Genomic DNA, 26,883 nt, shown 5'->3' with positions numbered 1-26,883 from the left:
TCATCAGTGTTTTATAGTTTTCTATGTATAGGTCTTTTGTTTCTTTAGGTAGATATACTCCTAAGTATTTTATTCTTTTTGTTGCAATGGTGAATGGTATTGTTTCCTTAATTTCTCTTTCTGTTTTCTCATTGTTAGTGTATAGGAATGCAAGAGATTTCTGTGTGTTAATTTTATATCCTGCAACTTTACTGTATTCGTTGATTAGCTCTAGTAATTTTCTGGTAGAGTCTTTAGGGTTTTCTATGTAGAGGATCATGTCATCTGCAAACAGCGAGAGTTTCACTTCTTCTTTTCCTATCTGGATTCCTTTTACTTCTTTTTCTGCCCTGATTGCTGTGGCCAAAACTTCCAAAACTATGTTGAATAGTAGTGGTGAGAGTGGGCACCCTTGTCTTGTTCCTGATTTCAGGGGAAATGCTTTCAATTTTTCACCATTGAGGGTGATGCTTGCTGTGGGTTTGTCATATATAGCTTTTATTATGTTGAGGTATGTTCCTTCTATTCCTGCTTTCTGGAGAGTTTTAATCATAAATGGATGTTGAATTTTGTCAAAGGCTTTTTCTGCATCTATTGAGATAATCATATGGTTTTTATCTTTCAATTTGTTAATGTGGTGTATTACATTGATTGATTTGCGGATATTAAAGAATCCTTGCATTCCTGGGATAAAGCCCACTTGGTCATGATGAATGATTTTTTTAATATGTTGTTGGATTCTGTTTGCTAGAATTTTGTTAAGGATTTTTGCATCTATGTTCATCAGCGATATTGGCCTATAGTTTTCTTTTTTTGTGGCATCTTTGTCTGGTTTTGGAATTAGGGTGATGGTGGCCTCATAGAATGAGTTTGGAAGTCTACCTTCTTCTGCAATTTTCTGGAAGAGTTTGAGTAAGATAGGTGTTAGCTCTTCTCTAAATTTTTGGTAGAATTCAGCTGTGAAGCCATCTGGTCCTGGGCTTTTGTTTGCTGGAAGATTTCTGATTACAGTTTCGATTTCCTTGCTTGTGATGGTTTTGTTAAGATCTTCTATTTCTTCCTGGTTCAGTTTTGGAAAGTTATACTTCTCTAAGAACTTGTCCATTTCTTCCAAGTTGTCCATTTTATTGGCATAGAGCTGCTGGTAGTAGTCTCTTATGATCCTTTGTATTTCAGTGTTGTCTGTTGTGATCTCTCCATTTTCATTTCTAATTTTGTTAATTTGGTTCTTCTCCCTTTGTTTCTTAATGAGTCTTGCTAATGGTTTGTCAATTTTGTTAATTTTTTCAAAAAACCAGCTTTTAGCTTTGTTAATTTTTGCTATGGTCTCTTTAGTTTCTTTTGCATTTATTTCTGCCCTAATTTTTAAGATTTCTTTCCTTCTACTAACCCTGGGGTTCTTCATTTCTTCTTCCTCTAGTTGCTTTAGGTGTAGAGTTAGGTTATTTATTTGACTTTTTTCTTCTTTCTTGAGGTAGGCCTGTAATGCTATGAATCTTCCCCTTAGCACTGCTTTTACAGTGTCCCATAGGTTTTGGGTTGTTGTGTTATCATTTTCATTCATTTCTATGCATATTTTGTCATCAAGGCTTATTTTAAAGACTAGTATCTGTTCCATATATATTCTGATCTTGTTCCAAGATTGGTTCAAAATATAAAAACAAGTCAATATGATTCATTATATTAAGAGAAAAGAACAAAAAGCACATGATCATTTCAATTGGAAAGCATTTGAAAGAATCCAACACATTTCAATATAAAAACCCTAGAAAAAACTAGAAATAGAAGGGCACTTGTTTAATTTGATAAAGTTTACTAAAAAACCTATAACTAGCATATTTATTGTTGACTGGATTCTTTACTACAGAGACCACAAATAAGACAGGAATGTCTGCTCTCTCGACTTCATTGTACTGGAGTTCTATAGAGAATAATTAAGAGAAAAGGAAATTAAAAGTATACAAAATGAAAAGCAAGAAGTAAAGCTCTTTATTTGAAGAAGAGCTTCTTCAACATGGAAAATCTATGAGACCTGGTAAGATAATTGATCAAGGTTTCAAAATCAATATACAAAAATATTGTATATACAATATACAAAAATCAATTGTATTCTATACACTTTAATGAACAATCCAAAAATGAAATTGATAAAATTATCTCATTTACACTAGCAGCAAAAAGAATAAAATACTTAGGAATAAATTTCATAAAAGAAGTACAAAACATTATGAAAACTAGAAAACATTGTTGAGAGCCATTTAAACATGATCTAAAAATAAAGGGAAAATTCACATGTTCATGGATTTAAAGACCGAATATTGTTAAGATGGAATTACTCCCCATACTGACCTGCAGAGTCAACACAATCAAAATGAGAATCCTTCAAAATAATTGTCTAATGATTTGCTATCTCCTCTCCATGTTCTTGCATTCTTTCTCTCTCTCTCGCTTTTGTCAACATACCTTTAATCATTTCTGCCCCATTTTTTAACTTTCAAGCCCAAGCTAAGATGTGATTTGAAGGAATATAGTCTACCAGATGAACTAAGTGTGGAAAGTGTGCACAGTTAAAAAATACTTATTCTCTGATTCTGTTTTGTTTTAAACAGCTCATACATTTCTATACTAAATAATTCACCCATTGAAAGCATGCAAATCAATGGTTTTGAATATATTCACATAGTTGTGCAGTCATCACTACAATCTAATTTTACATTTTTATCTCTCAAAAGAAACCTTGTACACATTTTCATTCACTCTGTGTTCTCCATTCTAAACCCACTCAAAGCAAGCACTAATTTATTTCTGTCTGTACACAGTTGCCTTTTCTGGATATTTTATATAAATGCAGTTATACAATTTGTGGTCTCTGTGACTGTATTTTTTTCACTAGGCATAATGTTTCCTGATTTCATCCATGTTCTGGCATTTATTTGTATTCCATTCCATTGCAGTACTCAATAATTTTTAACTACATGGGTATACCACATTTTGTTGATTCATTGATTAGAAGTTAGACATTTTGTTGATTACACTTTTTGATGATTCTGAAATTGTTTTCTGTTTTTATACTTTCTGTGAAATAAAACCAATGTGATTCACTATGAGGAAGTTCACTATAAGGGGTTAAAGGCTTGAGGACAAAAGGGAAAATATAAATTATTTAGGGGAGTAAAAGACTGAATGGCCTGAGGAACTGTTGCAGAATTGTTTTTTTTTTTAATTTTTTTAATTTTTTTTTCATTTATTTCCATTAGCTGGAGGCTAACTACTTTACAATATTGTAGTGGGTTTTGTCATACATTGACATGAATCAGCCATGGATTTACATGTATTCCCCATCCCGATCCCCCCTCTCACTTCCCTCTCTACCTGATCCCTCTGGGTCTTCCCAATGCACCAGGCCTGAGCACTTGCCTCATACATTCAACCTGGGCTGGTGATCTGTGTCACCATAGATCATATACATGTTTCGATGCTGTTCTCTTGAAACATCCCACCCTCGCCTTCTCCCACAGAGTCCAAAAGTCTGTTCTGTACATCTGTGTCTCTTTTTCTGTTTTGTATGTAGGATTATCATTCCCATCTTTCTAAATTCCATATATATGTGTTAGTATGCTGTAATGTTCTTTATCTTTCTGGCTTACTCCACTCTGTATAATGGGCTCCAGTTTCATCCATCTCATTAGAACTGATTCAAATGAATTCTTTTTAACGGCTGAGTAATATTCCATGGTGTTTATATACCATAGCTTCCTTATCCATTCGTCTGCTAATGGGCATCTAGGTTGCTTCCATGTCCTGGCTATTATAAACAGTGCTGCGATGAACATTGGGGTGCACGTGTCTCTTTCAGATCTGGTTTCCTCGGTGTGTATGCCCAAAAGTGGGATTTGCTGGGTCATATGGCAGTTCTATTTCCAGTTTTTTAAGAAATCTCCACACTGTTCTCCATAGCGGCTGTAGTTTTGCATTCCCACCGACAGTGTAAGAGGGTTCCCTTTTCTCCACACCCTCTCCAGCATTTATTGCTTGTAGATTTTTGGATAGCAGCCATCCTGACTGGAGTGTAATGGTACCTCATTGTGGTTTTGATTTGCATTTCTCTGATGATGAGTGATGTTGAGCATCTTTTCATGTGTTTGTTCGTCATCTGTATGTCTTCTTTGGAGAAATGTCTGTTTAGTCCTTTGGCCCATTTTTTGATTGGGTCATTTATTTTTCTGGAATTGAGCTGCAGCCCACTTGGTTTTAGTGATCAGGAATTTAAAGTGAGACTGATTTTGTCTTTTCTGTCTGACTTCAGCTACTCAAGGGCTTGAGAAAAAAAGAGGATGAAGAGTTGATTAGAATCAACATTGGGGATTTTACAGACATGTTCAGTGGAGAGAGAGGAAAATGAGAGTTGAGTGTGAATGCAGGGTGTTCGTGTGGTGGCAGAATTGAAATTTATCCTGGGAAAGAAAGAACAGTAACAGCAGGATGGAGAGAGCCAAGAAGCATGAACTGAAAAGGTGAGAGGTGGTGGATGAAGAGGGTGATGCTTGATATTTGGATAATAGAGAGTGTGCTGCAAGTGGTAATGCCAGCTTCAAGGCAGTTCAACCATGGGAATCAGTGCTAGAGGTTGGGTGAAAGCAAAGGTCATTGTAGGAGAGGAGTTCAATGAATCAGGCTGAGGTATTGAATGAGCATCTATCTTGATATTAAAAGTATCAATATTTATGAAGTTTTTAGAGAAGGCTGGGGATAGGTACAGTGATCCATGGGCTATATCTTCAAAGATTTAGCTGATTAATTTCTTTAGAGACCTAGAAAAAGGGATGGGTTTTTAAGGCTATATGAAGAACAGTGATAAATATGCACACCCCAGAGAATTGCATGGAGAGAAATTTCCTCAGGAGCAGCCTTGCTTGGGTTCAAAGAAGAAGTTGAAGATATTTAAGATTTTTAAGTTGACTGGTCCAGAGGGCACAGTGACTCAGTGTGGTAATTGGAGGGTGAAATATGAGATTGGGTCAATTCAGACTTCATAAACAATGTCAGTCAGTTTAGTTCAGTTTAGTTGCTCAGTCATGTCCAACTCTTTATGACCCCATGGACTGCAGCACTCCAGGCTTCCCTGTCCCTCACCAACTCCCAGAGCTTACTCAAACTCATATTCATCGAGTCGGTGATGCCATCCAGCCATCTCATCCTCTGTCACCCCCTTCTGCTCCCACCTTCAGTCTTTCCCAGCATCAGGGCCTTTTTCAATGAACAATAAACAATGTGGGCAAGATAATCACATGAGAGAGAACCTGCTGCTGCTCAGTCACTTAGTTGTGTCTGACTCTTTGCAGCCTCATGGACTCTAGCCCACCAAGCTCCTCTGTGCATGGGATTCTCCAGGCAAGAATACTGGAGTGGATTGCCATGCCCTCCTCCAGGGGATCTTCCCAACCCAGGGATCGAACCTGAGCCTCCTGCATTGGCCAGCAGGTTCTTTACCACTAGTGCCACCTGGGAAGCCCCAGGTAACCTGGGGATCCTGTATTTTCTATGGTGACTGACATAAAAAGGGACAGGGGTCTTGGTGGGATTATTTCTGATGATCTCTGAGACAGATTTGAATGCTGATACTATAACTGTTGAGGAAGGGAGGAGGGCTGCAGGAGCACATGAAGTTCTGTTTTCAACCCTTGGCATCTTCTTTCAAAGGCAGCTTTAAGAACCCAAAAAGGGTCACAACAAACAGAACTCTGTGAGAGCTCCATTACCTTTGATGCTATTGAGGCTGAAATTTTATTTTAAGAAAGGAAAGGAAGTCATGAGGAAAACTATTCTGTACATCATTCTGAACATCAATGAAAAGATGCTTGGTGAAATGCAAGTGGCTGAAACGTTAGCAAATGTGCTCAAACAATATTTGAGGTTAAAATATCAAATAAAATTAAATATAAGGCTTAATAAGATATGGATCATAGACCTTAGAAAGCAGAATTAGAAATGCTCAGTGGTCTCACAAATCAATAAGAATAATAGCAACACTGCAGTATAAATAAAAATAATCATTAAATATCAGAAACAAAAAAGTCAATAAAAAATAAGACAAACAAAAATATTCAACACAACTGCTACTCACAGAATTACATAATAAAATGCAATAACATGCTTCCTTTAACATATCGCAAGTTCAGTTCAGTTTTGTCACTCAGTTGTGTCTGGCTCTTTGTGACCTCATGGACTGCAGCATGCCAGGCTTCCCTGTCCATCACTAACTCCCTATCCAACACCAACATATTGCAAACAAATTATATTTGACAGATTTATTCTATATTAATGTTTTATGAATATATTCATTCATATGTTTATGTATATATATTAAAATTTTTGTATATTGTATGTATATGTTCAGTAGCAGGCAGAAAAGTGATATCTCTCATGTGTTTCTGAGGAGAGTAGGGAGTTAATTTGTAAAATGTTTGCAGCAATAGAGTTTATGTACTAAGAGTATTTAAAATGCTTATGTACTTCGACCCCTTAAGTCCACTTTTGGAATATATCTTAAGGAAATATAAGATGTATACTCAAAGATTTATTTTTGTGCATACTAATTGCAACATCATAAAACAAAAATATTGGAACTACTCTAAATGTCCAAATAACGGGCAAAAACTGGAGTATTTAAACCTCAATGTCTATTAATGGTTATTGGACAATGCTGGCAGTGTTTTAAATAAATTTTATGATATAATATTGGATGCACATGAAAGGAAAAAAAATTTTATTACAAAAGAATCTGACATGAGTGAGCGACTGAACAACAACAATATATCTATAAACATATTATGACTTAGGCCTTTGAAAATCAGCAAATTCAGTCCAGGGAACTAATGTATCTCTGAGCTTATATGGAAATACTTCAACATAAGGAAGCTATGTTTTGAAGTCATCCATCCCATGGCTTCAATCCCATGGTTGGATGGCATCACTGACTCAGTGGACATAAGTTTGAGCAACCTGAGGGAGATAATGAAGGACAGAGAAGCCTGGTGTGCTGCAGTTCATGGGGGGTCACAAAGAGTCAGACAGGACTTAGCAACTGAACAAGAACAACATAATTCAATGCATAATTAAAAGAACATGCATGAACCACCTAACAACTTCAAGACTGGACCATTTTCAAATATCTCTGAAGTTATCTACAGGACTCTTGCCTATCCCACCAATACCTAAAAGCATATCCCTAATTTTGTGATCATAAATATACCCTTTATATTGAAGGGTAACAAATGTACAAAAAAAATCCAAATCATAATATATAGATAATGAATATTGTAATTGAACATACCTGAGTAACCAGCATCCAGATTACTAAACACAGAAATACAAGAGAAACCCTCCTTGTGCTGCTTTCTTCAAAGGAAAATTATTCTGACTTCTCCTACTATAATTAGTTATGCCTGACTTTGAACAATACATAAATGAACTCACATAGTATGCATTTTTGTGTGTCTGTATTCTTTCTAAGCATTGTGTGTGTGAGCATATCATGTCCAAATTGAACGAGCAAAGTATTCTGAAGACCTTGATGCTTTATATAAAAACAAAAACACTGGCAAAATCTCTCAAAATCAGTATTTTCAGAAACCTGGAAATTAACTAAAGACTTGCAACAATTTGAGGAATGCTTTTACTAAAAGATAAACAGTACAATCTTAGTAGGAACCCAGAGTCTTGTGGCTTTTTCAGTTCAGTCACTCAGCCGCATCCAACTCTTTGCGACCCCATGGACTGCAGCATGCCAGGCCTCCCTGTCCATCACCTACTCCTGGAGCTTACTCAAACTCATGTCCATTGAGTCAGTGATGCCATTCAACCATCTCATCTTCTGTCGTCCCCTTCTCCTCCCACCTTCAATCTTTCCCAGCATCAGGGTCTTTTCCAATGAGTTAGTTCTTTCCATCAGGTGGCCAAAGTATTGGAGCCTCAGCTTCAGCATCAGTCCTTCCAATGAATATTCAGGACTGATTTCCTTTAGGATTGACCAGTTGGATCTCCTTGCAGTCCAAGGGACTCTCAAGAGTCTTCTCCAACACCACAGTTCAAAAGCATCAGTTCTTCGGTGCTCATCTTTCTTTATGGTCCAACTCTCACATCCACACATGACTACTGGAAAAACCATAGCTTGACTAGATGGACTTTTGTTGGCAATCTCTCAGCTTTTTAATATGCTGTCTAGGTTGGTCATAGCTTTTCTTCACCATCTGCAGTGATTATTGGTATTTCTCCCAGAAATCTTGATCCCAGTTTGTGCTTCATCCAGTCCAGCATTTCACATGATGTACTCTGCATATATGTTAAATAAGCAGGGTGACAATATAAAGTCTTGACTTACTCCTTTCCCGATTTACCAGTCAGTTGTTCTATGTACAGTTCTAACTATTGCTCCTTGACATGCATACAGATTTCTCAGGAGATAGATCAGGTGGTCTGGCTCATCTCTTTAAGAATTTTTCAGTTTGTTGTGATCCACAGTCAAAGGCTTTTTAACTTACCCTAATAATATCCCCTTCTCCTAGCTCAATAATAGTCTTAAAAAGCAATTATATTAGATGTGAAAACCGGCAACTTAGCAGAAGGTGGAATAATGAGTTTGGTACACCTCAAAACCCCTTTCTTACAGATCTGCCGCAATTTGACCATTTTGGAAAAGCTCCATTCTTGTATTATTTGACTTGACTTGGAGTTCTTTTCATGTGAGCTGCCCAGAGGGCATTTTATTAAAAAAAAAATCAGCAAATGTGTATCATTGCAGCTGCTAATCAAAAAACTTAAAAGAGAAAACTTAAATAAGATATCCTTAAGAGCTTTAAGGAGCTTTAATATATTCCTGGGAATCTACAAGGCCACGTACATATTCACAGCTAAGAGCATGTGCAGGGCTATGCACACATTGAGAAAAAAACCTGAGAAGATCCCAGACTCTCACCTTTGGCTGACTTGAGGCTTTGTACAAGCAGGAAGTAAAGACTAAGGCAGAGTTATAAACTGTCTACTCGAACACTGAAAACAAGTACCATCATATACAAAATACGTAATAAATCCAGCAAGGGTGTGGGGCACAAAATAAGTAATCATATATCAATTATATTTCTGTACACTAGCAATGAACAATCAAATTAGAAAATGCTTCCATTTAAAGAGCACCAAACCCCCAAATTCTTACCGAAAAAATTTAACACAAAGCATGTACTTAAAACTGCAGAATATCATTGAAAGAAATTATAGATCTGTATAAATTTTTGAACATCCTATAGTCATGGATGTGAAGAATTAAACCTGTTTATATGAACATATTCCCCAAATTGATCTATGGGTCAATACAATTCATTGTCAAATGCATCATTCCTGGCTAACTTCATGTGTGCATGCTAAGTTGCTTCAGTCCTGTCTGACTTTTTGCGACTATAGCCTGCCAGGCTTCTCTGTCCATGAGGATTCTCCAGGCAAGAATACTGAATTGGGTTGCCATGCCCTCCCCCAGTGAATCTTCCTGACCTAGGGATTGAACCTACATCCCTTATGCCTCCTGCATTGGCAGGCGGGTTCTTTACCAGTGCCACCTGGGAAGCCTGTCTAACTTCATATCTATCACTAAAAGAAAAAAGTAGTAATAATACTGTTCACAATACCATGGTTTTAGAATTCTGTTTGCACAGAAACAGTATGTATCTTCTTGCTTCTGAAGTTCCTGAAGACCATTTATTTAATGCTGGTTGCATCATTACCCATGCTATTGCATCGTCCCTTGTGCAGCCCATGAATATTGGTTCCTAATGACACAAGAGTTGCTACTATGCTTCACTGATAATGAACACAGAGATGAATATTATCCAGAATGTAAAGGAAAATATAAACAATAATCCATTTTCTGGTCATGTTAAATTTGTGATTTCAAATATAAAATAATACATCTCCAACTACATCTTCTCTTGACTACTTTAGGCAGTAATCACTACATTCTTAGGATGTGATCTTATTCAGTGTTGCCCAAACCCCTGCCTTCTAAACACTGTCACCAGTGGAGAGGCAAGGATTTAGTGTTCAAAGCAAGGAGAATGATTCCATTCTGCAAGGAATCCTTCATCCAGCAGGAAGTCTGACTCAGAAGAGCACAACCTTACCACATTGATTGGAGACCAAAGGACATTAATCAAGAAGCCCTCATGGCATTGTGGAATAAATGTCTCATCACCTTTAGAAGAATTATGCGCAATCACCCCCCATAGATTACCTTGAATATGGTTCAAAATTTGTGAAGAGGGTTGGTGACCTCCTTGGATGCTTATGAGGGGAGTCCCAAGAGTAAATATTGGGTGCTGGCATCCATGCTGTACTTGGTGCTATATAAAGTGGAGGTCCAACACAGAGGGGTGAGGATCCATTCAGGGATCTCCCCACAGGACCCATGTCCAAGGGCCAACAGCAGACCATCATAGCCCAGAGCGCTGAGCTTGTCCAGCATGCTGGCTTGGATAAAAACTGTCCTAAACCGATGTGTCAGAACCATCTCGGTTGAACATCTACTCAACCCCAGAGTCTGGTATAGGATCTAAGAATACCCTGAAGTGGAGAAGCAGGGACTACAGCCTACATAGCTCCTGGTATTCACACAGGGCACCACACCTGAAAAGCACTATTAGCTTTGGCAGGTCCAGCTTCTAGAATGGGACTTAAAATTTTTTGAGGTTGATGCTTCCAGTGAAAGGGACACACATGGCACCAGGTCTAGGCTCTAGATTAGCTGCCCGGAGAACACTGCTGCCCCTGGCTAGTCCTAGGCACAGGAGGGTGACTTAGAATATTTTCTGGAAGGCATTCCAAAATGTAGGGCCACCTGAAACATGGGGGCTCAGAGAAGGAAACTCTCTAGTGCAGTTCTAAGAATAAATTGGCAGAGATATCTACTAGTTCACCAAAATCCATTTCCTTCTAGTCAAACAGCAAGATTCTATTTCCCGGGCTTCCTTAGACTTAGGTGTGACCAGGTGAGTTCTAGCTAGTGAAATGTGGACAGAAGTGATATGTGCCACTTTCTGACCTGACCCATAAAAATTTGCTCCATGACATTCTGCTCTCTTTTCCCTTGCTTTATTGGATGTTTGTGAGTATTCAGAGTGAGCTTGGGTCCTGTGTATTGAAAATGACATGGGTTAATCTGGCTGCCTGAATCAGAAGTGAAGCAGAACCCTGCAATCCCTACCTCAGACTCAACTTTGAGCAAGAAATGCCCTTCTATCACATGAGACAGCTGAGATGTCAGAGTCTAGCTGTTGTAGCAGCTAAACTAATAGAGTAATGTTTTAAAACTGTGTATATTTATGTCAGAATTCTTATTATTAAACTTAAGCATGTGAAATAATTTAGAAAGATGCATTATTAGTACTTCAGGCTCACTGTGTAGGCATTTTGCCCTAAAATTAGAAGTAGATAGTAATATTAGTAATGTTACTAATTTCACATGGAAGGAAAATACATAATTTATTTCTAAGAGAAATACATAATACAGGAATATAATTTATCTTAGGTTTAGCAAGGCTGTTGACCACATGTGTCATAAATCTCTTTTAGCTATAATAGTTATTAATAAAAAGGTAATGTGTCATCAGCTATGTCAACACAGAGGGAAATTTCTAGTCAAGTTCCATAAAATGCTGTCATTCATTGGTCTGATTTCTCATTTTCACTAGCAAGTTGGATAAAGACAGATGAGAGATATTTACTTAATTTGCAGGTGATGGAAACCAAGAAGAGATGATATAATATGCCAGAATCAAGATGCAAAATGATTGACTGAAAAGATAAAGTGAAATAAAGAAAATAAAATTTAGCAAAAATATAAGATAAAGAATTTGGTTTTAATGTAAATTACCTAAGTATGATAGATATGGCTTATTTTAAGGAGTAAAATCAAGGACATTCCTGAAAGAAGTAGCATGGGTTCAAAATTTAAAACTTGCCAGATAGGTCACCAAAATGATAACATAGCTGCTTCTTTAAAAAAAAAAATGACTCAGATAGCTCTGGTACCCTTCAAATAGTAACTCTTAATGGAGGGGTTTTGGCAATCTGGGGGTGTATTTATTAATATATTTTTAAATTTTCCCAATGCTTCTTGTATGGTCAGTATTACTGGCCAGCAATGCCAGATACATTACAATGCACAAGGCAGGTCAAACCTTCAAGGCATTGTCCTGTATCATTTATGACCTTCAAATGTCCTGCAAGATAAGTAAAAGTTGTTTATAATCATCTAAGCTTAAAACCTAATTTCACATAGCATTAATCCTAAAATGTTTCTGCAGGGTATTATTTTTTCCAGGTGTATAACTACTATGTGGAAAGATTGTTCTTTGGTTTTTATTCAGAACTTTACCAGGGGCTGTTTACAATTTCAAAAAATTATGTCACTGGTGGCTTCACTATTTGCTCCTGTATCAACTATCAGCTGGCACTTGAAATTAGTGCATTTATGGAATACATATATAGATCACAAATCTCTTTTCTGTTGTGCCTGCCGTTGTAGTCTTGTGAAAGTATTTAAATAATGAAATACACATTATTTTATTATGTATCAACTTAAAATGTCTCATATTACACTTAGGATATTAATTTTTTGAAATTATTTTTTGTATATAGATTAATTTTCTATTAATCTTTTTAGCGATAGTAAAGACAGCATTATATAATATTTACTATATAAAGAGGAAGCTCCCCTGGGTAGGAAATGGCAACCCACTCCAGTATTCTTGCCTGGAAAATTCCATGGACAGAAGAAACTGGTGGGCTATAGTCCATGGGGTTGCACAGTCGAACACACATTTGAGTGCACATGCACACACACACATAAATAGAGGCATTGACTCACAAAGAGGCAAAAACCACAATGTAAATGTCTATATTTCACCTATAAAAAGATCTGGTATCCTGTAGAATTTAGAATTGTAGTGAACTTAATGCACTGTGATATGATCATAAGGAATCTGGAATACAGGCCATTGGAGGAAAACGTCAGATTCTGAGGATCAAGAGGTATGAGAGGAAATTAATTGAATATATATTATATGCCAAGATTATACTTATCTAATATTCTTAATTTAAATATTTTTTATTTTTTTGGCTATACTAGGTGGTATGTGAAATCTTAGTTCCCTGGACAGGGATTGAACCTGCATCCTCCAGTATTAGAATGGACTCCTAATCACTGGACTGCCAGGGGAATCCCCTATATCACTTAAAAAAAAAGTTGGACTTCGCTGATGGTCCAGTGGTTAAGACTGTGCTTCCAATGAAGGGGTCACTGGTTTGATCCCTGGTCAGGGAAGTTCCACATGCTATGTGGTATGGGGGGGAAAAAAAATTTCTGAGGGATCTCCTCAGAATAAAAGTTCACAATAACCTGTTTAGGTAAATAGGATTTTCATATTTAAAATTGAGGAAACAAACTCAGAGCATTTAAGTAATTCGTCCAAAAGCAAAAGCTATCATGCTTGTTTATTTGTTTTGTTTTGTAGCTATTGTGTTTTATTTTTTTTCTCCATTTATTTTTATTAGTTGGAGGCTAATTACTTTACATCATTACAGTAGTTTTTGTCATACATTGAAATGAATTAGCCATGGATTTACATGTATTCCCCATCCTGGTCCCCCCTCCCACCTCCCTCTCCACCCGATCCCTCTGGGTCTTCCCAGTGCGCCAGGCCCGAGCACTTGTCTCCTGCACCCAACCTGGGCTGGTGATCTGTTTCACCCATATACATGTTTCGATGCTGTTCTCTTGAAACATCCCACCCTCGCCTTCTCCCAGAGTCCACAAGTCTATTCTATACATCTGAGTCTCTTTTTCTGTTTTGCATGTAGGGTTATCATTGCCATCTTTCTAAATTCCATATATATGTGTTAGTATACTGTAATGGTCTTTATCTTTTTGGCTTACTTCGCTCTGTATAATGGGCTCCAGTTTCATCCATCTCATTAGAACTGATTCAAATGAATTCTTTTTAATGGCTGAGTAATATCCCATGGTGTATATGTACCACAGCTTCCTTATCCATTCGTCTGCTGATGGGTATCTAGGTTGCTTCCATGTCCTGGCTATTATAAACAGTGCTGCGATGAACATTGGGGTGCATGTATCTCTTTCAGATCTGGTTTCCTCGGTGTGTATGCCCAGAAGTGGGATTGCTGGGTCATATGGCAGTTCTATTTCCAGCTTATTACTAGAGCTAATCAATGAATACAGTAAAGTTGCAGGATATAAAATTAACACACAGAAATCTCTTGCATTCCTATACACTAACAATGAGAAAACAGAAAGAGAAATTAAGGAAACAATAACATTCACCATTGCAACAAAAAGAATAAAATACTTAGGAGTATATCTACCTAAAGAAACAAAAGACCTATACATAGAAAACTATAAAACACTGAAGAAAGAAATCAAAGAGGACACAAACAGATGGAGAAATATACTGTGTTCATGGATTGGAAGAATCAATATTGTCAAAATGGCTATACTACCCAAAGCAATCTATAGATTCAATGCAATCCCTATCAAACTACCAACGGTATTTTTCACAGAACTAGAACAAATAATTTCACAATTTGTATGGAAATACAAAAAACCTCGAATAGCCAAAGTAATCCTGAGAAAGAAGAATGGAACTGGAGGAATCAATCTGCCTGACTTGAGACTCTACTACAAAGCCACAGTCATCAAGACAGTATGGTACTGGCACAAAGACAGAAATATAGATCAATGGAACAGAATAGAAAGCCCAGAGATAAATCCACGAACCTATGGTCACCTTATCTTCGACAAAGGAGGCAAGGATATACAATGGAAAAAAGATAACCTCTTTAACAAGTGGTGCTGGGAAAACTGGTCAACCACCTGTAAAGAATGAAACTAGAACACTTTCTAACACCATACACAAAAATAAACTCAAAATGGATTAAAGATCTAAATGTAAGACCAGAAACTATAAAACTCCTAGAGGAGAACATAGGCAAAACACTCTCCGACATAAATCACAGCAGGATCCTCTATGACCCACATCCCAGAATTTTAGAAACAAAAGCAAAAATAAACACATGGGACCTAATGAAACTTAAAAGCTTTTGCACAACAAAGGAAACTATAAGCAAGGTGAAAAGACAGCCCTCAGATTGGGAGAAAATAATAGCAAACGAAGCAACAGACAAAGGATTAATCTCAAAAATATACAAGCAACTCCTCCAGCTCAACTCCAGAAAAATAAATGACCCAATCAAAAAATGGGCCAAAGAACTAAACAGACATTTCTCCAAGGAAGACATACAGATGGCTAACGAACACATGAAAAGATGCTCAACATCACTCATTATCAGAGAAATGCAAATCAAAACCACAATGAGGTACCATTACACTGCCAGTCAGGATGGCTGCTATCCAAAAGTCTACAAGCAATAAATGCTGGAGAGGGTGTGGAGAAAAGGGAACCCTCTTACACTGTTGGTGGGAATGCAAATTAGTACAGCCACTATGGAAAACAGTGTGGAGATTTCTTAAAAAGCTATTGTGTTTTAAATAGAAGATTCAGACCAAAATCTACTTTGCTTCAAAGCCCATGTTCTTTACTGTTGTGCAAGAGAAGATTCATAGGAGCTGCCTCCAGTTATTTGGAAGGACTGATGTTAGAAAGGGATAGGTTTCATCTGGGCCATTCCAGTGGCTATAAAGCTCAGAATTGAGAAATTAAACAGAATTAGATTTTAGCTCAATTTAAAGAACTTTTATCAATAATGATTATCTCTTAAAAGAACAGACTGCCCCAAGAAGTACTGACCAGAAAGGTTAACATCAAACAATATAGACTAGTATCGATGATCTTGTTTCAGAATTCTTGTAGAAAGATTTTCTGCATCTGGGTAAGATAGTTGGTCTAGAGTTTTAAATCACTTTTGACTCTGCTCTTCTGAATCACTTAGTTCAACCTTCTATATATAACCTCCTTCTACACCACCTTGACATATGATTATGGAACCACTAGGAGCATACTCTCTCCTATATATTCTTGTCTACACTTAATTCATGGAAATCCCCAATATTCCATTTATCCTTGAATATGACCTTAAATTATTTCTGGAGCAGTGTGGAAGGGAAACATGTTTTCCCAAATAGTTCATGCCATCATAGGATAGTACAAAAGATCAGAAAGATTTTTCTTACTCTGATCTTTTGATTTCTATTTGTTGGATCTTGAAATATTTGGAGGTGAGTCATGTTTTCAGATAGCCTTTGATAATGAACCATTACCCATTTGATCTGGCTTCCTATTTGTTGGCCAGTTCTCTCTGGAAGATATTTTCACTTCTAAAAAACTTCCTTTTATGGCAAGGACACCAGAATAGAACACAATTGTACATATCATGTTTGTACAAGTTTCAAGGAGCTTACTAGCACAGGTCAGCATCTTGGCCCCTCTTTCAGGAAATCTAGTGAACCTATGGGTTTTAAAACTCTGAGGTGTAAGGGGAAAAGCTATTTATCAAACCAAATACACATGGTATAATTAAAGACCTCCTAATGGTCACTCTCATGATGGATTACTATCCAACACAGCTACTAAAGTAGATTTTTTTTTCCCCCAGGTGCATCAGAACATGAACTTAAGAGGATCAGAGCTTTTTCAGCTTCAAAAGGGTCACATTGAGTCATACCTTGTAGCTATAGTGGTAAAAGGTAACAAAATAAAGGATTTTTTGACAAAAGAGTCAGTAGTAGATTGTCACTGTGCCCAGGGCACTGGTCTGGAGACTTGACCTCAGAGTTCCCAGACTTCGTGTTTCACTGCCTTCAAACTTGTTGACATTTGCTTGTTTGACTTTGCTTCTTGCCTGCTTCTACATAACAAAGTGGAAAGGAACACAAACTTGCTTTCAGTTAAACATAGATATAGGCCATATAAGGGACATTTGTGGGCTGGTTGAACAGTACAGATTACTCATTGGGAAAAAGTATTTTCAAATCACAGGCCAAATATTTATGTTAAAACTCACCACTCTTGAGCTCCTAACTTGTTATTACCATTCTAAAAATTAGTAGAACATGTCATGATGCTCAGGGATAATGGCTGTTTTCTGACAGCAATAGGAAGCAATTCTGTTTGTATAATAACAGTAAATTCTTTAGAGTTTAAAAGAATTACTTCAATCCAAACATACTACAGTCTTGGAAGAGAAGATAAATTTAGAGCCTGTATCAACTGGTGATCATTTAGTATATCACCATTATTCAATAACCACAAGCATTAAATGGTTTTCCAAGGCTACACCCCTCTATTAATACAGATTGACTTAAAAATGACACCTCTTAACAACTTGCCCGATTCTGTTTCCATGATTCCATATAATTACAAGATGTTGGGGTGTAGGATTCACATGTTAGTCTTTCAATGCATCATATACCTAGCAAGATGCCCTGAACTAGAAAGGATTCTGTTGTGCATGTTTTGAATTAAATGGACATCGTGTGTTTTCTCCTCAACTGAACTTTTGTCCTCAGTGGGCCTCCCTAACGTTTAATCTGCTTCTTATCTTTTTATTCCCATGAGGACAGTTATTCCTATAAAATGACCATTAAAATGCCAAGAGAAAAATGAGGGCCTTGGAGGGGTTCTACTCATTCTCATCATAACATGGATTTGTGAGTAATTTAGCTAATTGAACACAATAAATGCTGCAAGACATGTGGGCATTATTTGAAGGGTGAAGGATACTATTATTTCTGACAGGCTGATGAGCTCAAAGTGCAGACTTTGTACAAAGTGGGAAAGTTTTGATAATAACCAACAGACGTAAACCAAGCTGTCTCAGAGAATCGGATATTTTATCATGCTAGGCATATATGCATGACCTGAAGGGAATCTCAGGCTCTTGACAATACCAAAAAAAAAAAAAAGTAGTGTCCCAAAGGTTTCCCTAGGGCACTTAGTTGTGGGTTTGAAGCCTTGACAACTGATTTAGGCAATGAAAAAATTTACTTAATCCACAGTATCACCCAGAGAAAACCTTAGATTTTCAAAGCCAAATCTATCAAACAAGCAGACTCTCACACAAAACAGGTAGATTAAACAGCATAAAACCACTTTGCTTACATCCATAAATATAAGAGCAAACTGTATCTGAGCTTCAACTTCCAGCCTACTTGCAAATGATGTCATTATGCAGACCTAGCTTCGGCATGAAGACATAATTAGTATTCAGTCTGACAGAAAACCATTTCATTTAATTCCACTGGCTGAGCTCCAACTGGCAGTATATATATGACAGCATACGAAACAGGCACTTCGGGTAAAAGCAGGCTTGGCATTAGTATGCTGAACAGTGACCTGGAATGGGAGCAGGGACAGAGCAAGGTTGGAAGGAGCAAAGGAACAGAAAGGGCGACGTCATTCCAGTTCAGAAACCCACTGAGTTTGTGCTGTATATGCAAAGGAAAGAGGTTTATTTAATAAAGATTCTTATGCCCTGTTAGTCATGCTGTTTGACAAATTTATGAACATAGTCATGATTAACTTTTAACCTGAAAAATTTACAGAAATCCTCCTAGGAATTTACCTGGAATGAAAATCTGATCCCACATACTAAGTACCTTTTGCAATATGAACTGAAAGCTATGTGCTGCTTCTCTAACATGCTAATTCTTTCTTTGTAATCCTGAGTAAATTTTGCTTGATCTGGAAACTATCTATGAAAAGCATTTTATTGACTCAGATTGCAGCTAACCAATAATGACATTTAATGCTCCAGATTCATTCTTCACCCTTTCCCAATGCAGTGTCCTGGGACAATGACCTGACAATGACCATCAGCAGTCTTTCTTTGTGCTAAGGTTTCCTGCTGGATTTTGCCAATATGAGACACCAACAAGAGGTCTGGAGGCTGGGAGAAAGTCCTCACCAGTTTCCCATGGTTAGACTGTCCTCTGCTGAAGGTCACCCTTCCTCTTAGGTGACCCTCTCTGTGGAGCACTTTCTCCAAGTTGTTTTATTACTCCTGTTCCTTTTCTTTTTCAGGCCTAAGAATATTGCCTGATCTCATAACCTTCTGGTACCACATCACTGCATTCCCCCCACCCCCCCATGTATCTTGCCCATACCTTTGAAAATGGACCTTTTATTAACTCACCTCAATTTGCCTAATTTTGGCTTGTCATCTGTTTCCTAATTACTATTGACAGTGACAGCTTCTGAGATTACTGGACAAAAGTCAGAGTCATCCAGAGGAACTGAAAGTGAAGGCAACCAGAGAAGGCCAGGAGAATTTTGCTTCACAGGAATGGAAAAAATAGGGAAATTAATTAGCGAGGTTATGAATAAGAAGGAGTCTTAGAAATCTGAGATGAGTTAATAAGTCATTGTCATGAAATTTGTGTCAGAGATGTGTCTGTAAATTTGTCACTGACCGTTTTGAGTCAGTCCCCAGCAAGGGTCCTCCTGCCTGGTGTCACTCTCACTAGTAGGAGGGGGAGGAGTTCAGTTCAGAAGCAACAGGAAGTTTTACTCTCTCATCAAACAATGGATAGGCACAAGCTGCTGCTCTTTAGCAGGTGCTCTCCGGACAGGCTGTGGGTGGGGCTGCTTTATAAGGGTTTCATCAGCAGGGGGAGGGGTGGAGCTCTTGCAGGTGGGAACAGCTGCTCTGCTTATGCTCAAGATTGCAGTGCCCAGTGCAGTTTCTGCGCACGGCCGGCTGCCGCCATGTTGAACTGAGTGTCCCGAGCAGAGCGCGGTCTGCCAGCTGAGGTGTCGGCCGCCATTTTGCGGTATGGACTCAGACCTGAAGTACCAGCTGGGAGGCCTCTGGGCCTGGCCTGGCCTTATGAGCCAGTGAAACTAGAAAGCACAAAGGGAAAAATAGGTTAGACTTTATTACCCACATTCTGTTTCCCAGGAATTGTTAATGAGCTTTGCCGGTGACAGTGTTTCAAAGGGAGTGCCTTCTGCTTAGTGAAAGTCTCCGATTGCCGGAGGAGCTGGTGTTGGTAAAATTGGGTTTGGTCTATAGAACTGGCAGGAGCCCCTGTCCATCGTGGTCCGGTTCAGAATAGAGAAACCACATTTGCTGGAGGAGAGAAGGTTTTCATTCCTGCTGACTGATTGCTCTCAACTGTCCATTTCATGCCCTCTGCTTTGTCTTGACCAAAAGTTAGTCAGGCTTCTCTCTCCGTTAAAATTCCCTGAATTTTTAGCTTCTCCCGAATCTGAACAAGAACTGAAAGGGTGGAACGTTGCACCCGTCAGCTTATCCTGGGAACCGACTGCAGCCAAACTGTTCCTGTCACACTCCATGGGGCATTTTCTCCTGCTTGTGCAGCTGGTCCGCCTAAGTTTTACTGAACTTTTGTTAGTCCTCCCGTTGTCTGTGGAGGGAAGGGCAGTTTTCCAGCAGTCACTTCCCTCACGGCTCTGCTCTTCAGACTGAAGTGCTGGGCACGGCTCTGCCCCGGGCGCTTCTGCCATCTTGAATGGAAGTGTCCGGCAGCGTCTCTGGCTGGAAACTCTAACCTGATGTGTCAGGTGTGTGGCGTCTGACCACAGCCCCCTGCAGGCAAGTGGAGCTAGACGAAGCACAAAAGAAAGGGTTAAACCTTCTCACCTAGATTCCATCTTCTTTTTCCCAGGGACTGCAGCGGGCTTTGATGCTGGTGCTCGTGTACCACTCTTTGAGACCCTATGGACTGTAGCCCGCCAGGCTCCTCTGTCCATGGGATTCTCCAGGCAGGAATCCTGGAGTGGGTTGCCATTTCCTTCTCCAGGGGATCTTCCCGACTGGGATCGAAACTATGTCTCTTGCATCTGTCTCTTGCATTGGCAGGTAGGTGGATTCTTTACCACTGTGCCACGTGGGAAGCCGTAGCAATGGGCTTTGCTGGTGATAAATTCATCATCAGTAGTGAATGTACTTTGATGATTTTTATAGAAGTGAGTACAAATTTAGGTTGATTTATACTTATTTTTTATTTATATCTACAGTTAAGTTGGTGATCATGAATGAAAACAAGAGGTCTTACTTGGTTGATACAAGAATCAAGCTTTCCATGATGACCTTGCTGACATTCTTTTCAAGCTCGTAGTCCAGCATTATCATCCCTGTCAGCACCTTCATGAAGGGTGATTGGTGACGGCTTTTCCATCTTTGCATGGGAGTAGCCTCTGGGCTCACATTTCTGATCTTTTACTCTCTTTCGTTAAGTTACTCATTATTTCCTGGTTAATAAGTCTGAACTTTTCACTCAGAATATAAAATGTTATCTTTTTTTTTATACCTTTAGTTATTTTATTCACTTCTCTCTATATATTTTAAAAATGAAGAAATCAAAAGGAAATAAGCAGATGAGACACTTATGTAAATAGAAGAGGGTCAGTTTATTGTTAGAAGATTAGACAAAGAGAAGCAGTTACTTAAATGCATAATAAAACATTCTGCTCTTGTCTGTCCCTGCTAAGAATGCTTGCCACTTATACTGGGTTCAGCTTAGGCATACTAGAAAGAGTCTTGTGATGATAAAAATAAACACAACCAAAATATATTGCAAATAAAGGGGAAATTTTGGCACTTTGTACCTTACCCACAGAGCTATAGAGAATATGCTTATTTATATGACCAAAACTTAGCAGTTTACAGTACATGATTTATTTGTTCAGCAAATACTTTCTGAGTCCCTACTATGTGTGAGGCAATGCCATTATGCTGGATACATAGCTGTGAATAAATTGTGCATACATCCCTTTTCTCATGGATCTAACACTGTGGTTGGGGGTGGACAGTCAATAAAGCATGAATTAAATATACAGTATGCTAAATGGTGGTTGTTGGAGGAAGTCTTTGAGAGGACTTGACCCCTGGTTAACCCGTGAGCTGGACTCAGGCAATCGGAGGCTCCTGAATTCCTCCGCTGTCCTTGGAATTTATACTCTGTCCACCATTCCCACAGTCAGAGCCACTTTCAAGGACTCAGCCTTGAGAAAGTAGAGTGTGGTTGGGACCATCTGGACTGTATAAGTAACTGAATCCCTTTAAATCCTCCATAAAAACTTCTTTTAAGATTCTGGCAGTGGATGTGGAGTTTGTCGTCTTGTGATACCCAAGACAAGCCTTGTAAGTAAGTTCCTTTGCTGCCTAGAACTTCTACCAGTCTGGACTGCTCTGCCTTTTTCTTTGGTCTCTTTTTGCCCTCCCTGTCTGGGGGCTTATTTGAGAAACAGCAGTAATAAGAGCTCTAGAGAAAAATGAAGCAGGGAAGGGAAATAGGAAGTAGTAAGGAGAAGAAGTGTTGCAGTTTTATAAGGGGGTATCAGCAAAAGTCTCCTGGAGGAGGTGGTATTTGAATAAAGGCCAAAAGTAGGAGATGACTATTGATACATGGTTATCTGGGGAAAGTGTAACATTGGGAATAGCTAATCCAAAAGACTTGAGAAAGAAGCTTGTCTGAAACATTGACAAAACAAAAAAAGCAAGGATATTAATATGGTTAAAGTAGAGTGAGTAAGAGATTTGGAGAGAAGGAGCTTGTGTAGGCCTGGGGATGGCAAATAAAGAGCCAGACAGTAAATATTTTAGCTTTGTAGGATGCTTAAGTTCCCTAGAATATATTGTCCTCCTCCCATTCCTTCTGCTCTTCTTTCTCTTCCTCTTCTTCCACATTTGCTCCTGCTTCCCCCGTAAAAATTTAAAAACGATTCTTGGTTTGTGTGCTATAGTGTTCTGGCTAGATTTGACCTGCTGGCAGTAGTTTGATGACCCCTGCTACAGCTTACTTTAAGGGTATGGAAATCAACCATGCTTCATGAGGGCCAGTTTCCCTATACTCATGAGAACAGAGTATAGACAAAGACAGAAGCAGAGAGACAGCAAGTCACATCAGTTACCCAGCCACAGATAATGATGGCATGGACTCGGGTGGCTGCAGTGGATGTGATGACTTAGAGTCCAGATTTCTTTTGAAAGAATTGCTGATAAGATCTAATGATGGATTGGATGTAGAGTTTGAGGGCTGCAGAGAAGACTTAGATGACTATTTTCTTTTTTTTTTTTTTTTGAGTAATTAGAGGAAGGAGTTACTCTGCATTGAAATGTGACATCCTGATGATAAGTGAGAGGGGGAACTGAAAAGTGAACACTGAACTTGGGAAGAAGAGGCCATTGCTATCTTTGAAAGTTTTAGTGATGTTTTGGGGAGTTAAACCTGCTTTAATCAGGCTTTTGGGGGAACAAAGAAGACATTAAACTTAAAAAAATTTTTTTCTACTTTTAAAAATACCATAGGAATTAGGTGATAAATGAGAGGGGAGGGGACGTTAAAAAGAAGTCTTTAAAATGGCTTTTTAGGATAGTAGAAATTATAGGAAGTTTGTGTACTTACAGGAGTGTTGCTCCAGTGAAGGGAAAGTTGATACTACAGGAGAGGAGAAATGCTGGAATGATGTGTTTGAGTAGGGGAGAGAGGATGGGACATAACCAACAGATGGAATGGGAGGACTTAGCTAAGACTTTAGACACTTCAACTGTCATAACAGGGAGGACAAGAGGAAGCAGATATGGGTGGGTGGGTAGATGTATGGTGAGAAATAGTGGAACTCATTCTTGATTTCTTCTGTTTTATTAGTGAAAGAGAAGGTAGGCCATCAGCTAAACATAAATATTGAGGGGGAGGGGCCGTGGGTTTGAAGCAAATAACTTGTGAAATGGTTGTCCATGAGGAAGTGTTGAAGGGTTGCCAGGAAGGGTCCATTTGAGGTCAGTGAATATGCATTGAATGTAAGACTGGTCAGCATGCCTGTAATTTTCTCTGAACACTTTCATCTGCAAAATAGCAAAAGCACTGGATTTAACCAAGTTTGTTGAGAAAAGGAAAGGTCAAAATATTGGAGGTGAATATAAGAGTGATTATAATTTGGACCATGATATATCATGTGATGAATGAGAGAAATAAAAGACTGAGGGAAAAGGGGCAGTGAAGGGGAGTCAGGATTGACGGATTATAGGTTCCAAGGGGGTTGAAGAATATTACAAGTTGAGACATTGGATAGAGGGAGCTAGAAAGATGGGAAATGGTGAACGGAGAGTGGGATGTTTAAAATTAGATTTGAGGGAGTTGTAGTTTTTGGTAAAGACAGAGTCTGGGATATGAAGTTATGGGTGTGGTAGGGTGGGGAATAAACTCATTTTAGAGAACTGAAAATTTGAAATAAGCATTTACATGAAAATGTAAACCATGAAGCATTGTCTCAACTATATTGTTACAGAAAGTGACAATCAGTCAAGAGCTAAAATCTTTGAGGAATAAGCATAAGTGATACTGGCAACAATTTATAACAAGGAGAGATGTGATAGTATAACTACAGAAGAATCAAAATTTGCTTTGCTTTTTTTAATGTTTGTTTTAGGGAGAAAAGGAACAGGACATTCTAGCAAAAGCAAGGGGACTATGATCCCGGTGTTAGGGAGGGAATGAAGACAAAATAGACATTAATTGTTAGGGCTGCTGGGTAAGTCAGGTTTCAGTACAAGAAGTCAAAAAGGGAAATATAAAAAACAGATGGAGAATGTGGTGAACTTTGCTGACAGCTGACTATGAATTTCCAGAGTTAAGAGTGGATGAGTTTGAGGAGTTATGTAGAAATGAAAAGATAATGAATTTCTAGGGAATTAGAGTTGGATGTTGAGAGGTTTAGGTTGGAAGTTGAGGTTGAGGAGTTAACCTGGGAGTTGTGAGCCTCCTTTGTGGCAGAGGAAAACAGTTATAAAGAGCACTGTGATCTTAGTGTTGTTAATCTCAAGGCAATCAGGACTGGGCTGCTGGGAGGGGAGGAGTAGGCATCTTGTCAGGAGCATGCAGAGATTTGGGCTTTGTTTTGCTCCTGCCAGAGAGAAACGGAGGATGGAAGATGATGGGGGAGTGGTCTTGTACAGATTAATATGTGTGGGTATTTTAAATGACAATGTAATTAATAAGAATTATTGTCATAGAATTACCTTTTTAAAAAAGTTCATTGTCATCATCATCTAGTCTGCAACAATGATATATCAAGTAGTTATCCTCTTTCAGGTATTATAATTAGAATTTACATAAACTTTACATTGTTGACTTCTCACAAAAGTGTTAGGAAGAAGATATTATGAACTCCATTTTAAAGTTTTTAAATCTCAAACAGCTGAGGTCCACAGAGATTGAGGAGCCTGTCTGGGTCTCACAGTGAGTGGTAAAGAAGTTATACCTGGGCCATGTAATTTCCAAAAAACTCTTTCTGATAATATCTGAATCTCCACTAAAGCACAGACCCATTGTCTTGCTTTCCAATTGTTTCACTTGGATCTTTTCTCTTTGTGACAACAGTTAGAAATCTATACATGGTACATATGTAGGCCTTTCTATTGATGGATGATTTTCTGAAGATGATATTATTTAGAGAAAACTAAATATTAGCTGAAAAACTCTATTTTATTAGTGATGTCAAAAGTAATGATTTCTTCTAGGCTTGGTACAGCCCAACAGAAAAAATTCTGATTTGTAGACTAATTGATTTTTGCCATAATTCAAGCAGGTAGAGATTTCCATGATCTTTGCTTAAAAGAGAATATAATTATCCTTGCTTTTATTTATATGTCCTGCTTGCTGTTATCTTCAAGCTACTCCCTTCACTTAAATGCCCTTTTCAGTCATTTATCTTTGGACTTTTTCTAATGATTAATGTTGGGCTAATTTAATATGTTAGTTTGAATATGATTAACCATGGAACCAGTGGCCCATTACTGTAGATATTACAGAGTGACACCATACAAAGGCATTTCTCATCGCAGTTTAATAAATAATAAACCTCCACTATCTTGGGCAACACTATCTGTTTTTGAAACTGGCTTTATCATTTCTCTCTTTTCAACCTTGAAGTGGCAGAGAACCTGCTCAAACCAAAATGCAAAAAGACTTGCTTTTGAAATTAGAAAAGATTCACATGTTTTACTCATTTCAAAACTTTCTGTATTCTATTTGGGTAGACTTACTTTGTTTATCTAGGTTTCTCCTTTCTCACCTTTCCATATTCTTACTCACATTTATAAGAACTCTTCCATCTTAAGCACTTCATATAAATTGAATGTATTTCAAAATTACAAAAGGAAAAAATTGTGTTGTTTTGTTGATTATCTTCTCCACTTATCTTACCCAAAAATCTACATGATGGAAATAATATTCCAAAACTAATAAAATCATTACATCAATCCAAACATGACAAACTATGAGCAAACTTTGATCAAAAGCAAAGCATTCAAATGACTCTTTTCTGTCGGAGGAATAACTGTCTCATTCAAGACTATAGTATTATTATCTTCCAAAACTATATAATCCATAAGACTATAATACTATCTTCTTTCTTTGGAAGTGTGGCATTGAGATTTATAATAATAAATATATATGTATATTATGACTGCATGACTTTCATTTTCATATATATACATATACATATGTATATATATATAATAGTTTTTGTCATTTCTGGCACAAAGTTCCTAAACCCTTTGGAGTGTTTTGTGTTAAGAGCTATGAAGGAGTCTTTGGCTATATTAACAAGGTGACTTTTGGAAAGCCCTTTGAGGCAGTATTAGGACTAGATTGGTTGCCAGGGAACCAACCATATGATTAGAGTGTTGGTAGTTTCAGAACCCCGCCTGTCATCACAGGCTCTGGGGAGGAGCGAGGGGTTGAAAGTTAAGTTAATTGCTGGAGGTCAGTGATTTAGTCAACCATGACTATGTAACAAAGCCTTCCCCCTAAAAATACAATGAACAAAAAGACCCCAGAAGGACAGGATTCGTAGA

At 38.1% G+C, this 26,883-nt stretch overlaps 1 long non-coding RNA gene across 1 annotated transcript in view; it reads left to right on the top strand.

Moving 5' to 3' along the window:
- Positions 1 to 21,331, top strand: part of LOC139035248 (uncharacterized) — a 128,437-nt gene extending 107,106 nt beyond the window's left edge. The window contains exon 2 of the long non-coding RNA XR_011487896.1: positions 21,042 to 21,331. This is a non-coding gene — a long non-coding RNA (uncharacterized lncRNA). The remainder of the gene's footprint in view (positions 1 to 21,041) is intronic.
- Positions 21,332 to 26,883: the final 5,552 nt, after the last annotated feature.

Source organism: Odocoileus virginianus, chromosome 1 (genome assembly GCF_023699985.2).
Source record: "Odocoileus virginianus isolate 20LAN1187 ecotype Illinois chromosome 1, Ovbor_1.2, whole genome shotgun sequence".
Classification (NCBI taxonomy): domain Eukaryota; kingdom Metazoa; phylum Chordata; class Mammalia; order Artiodactyla; family Cervidae; genus Odocoileus; species Odocoileus virginianus.
Note: the sequence above shows the minus strand (reverse complement) of the source record. Positions and strands in the feature narration are given on the sequence as shown.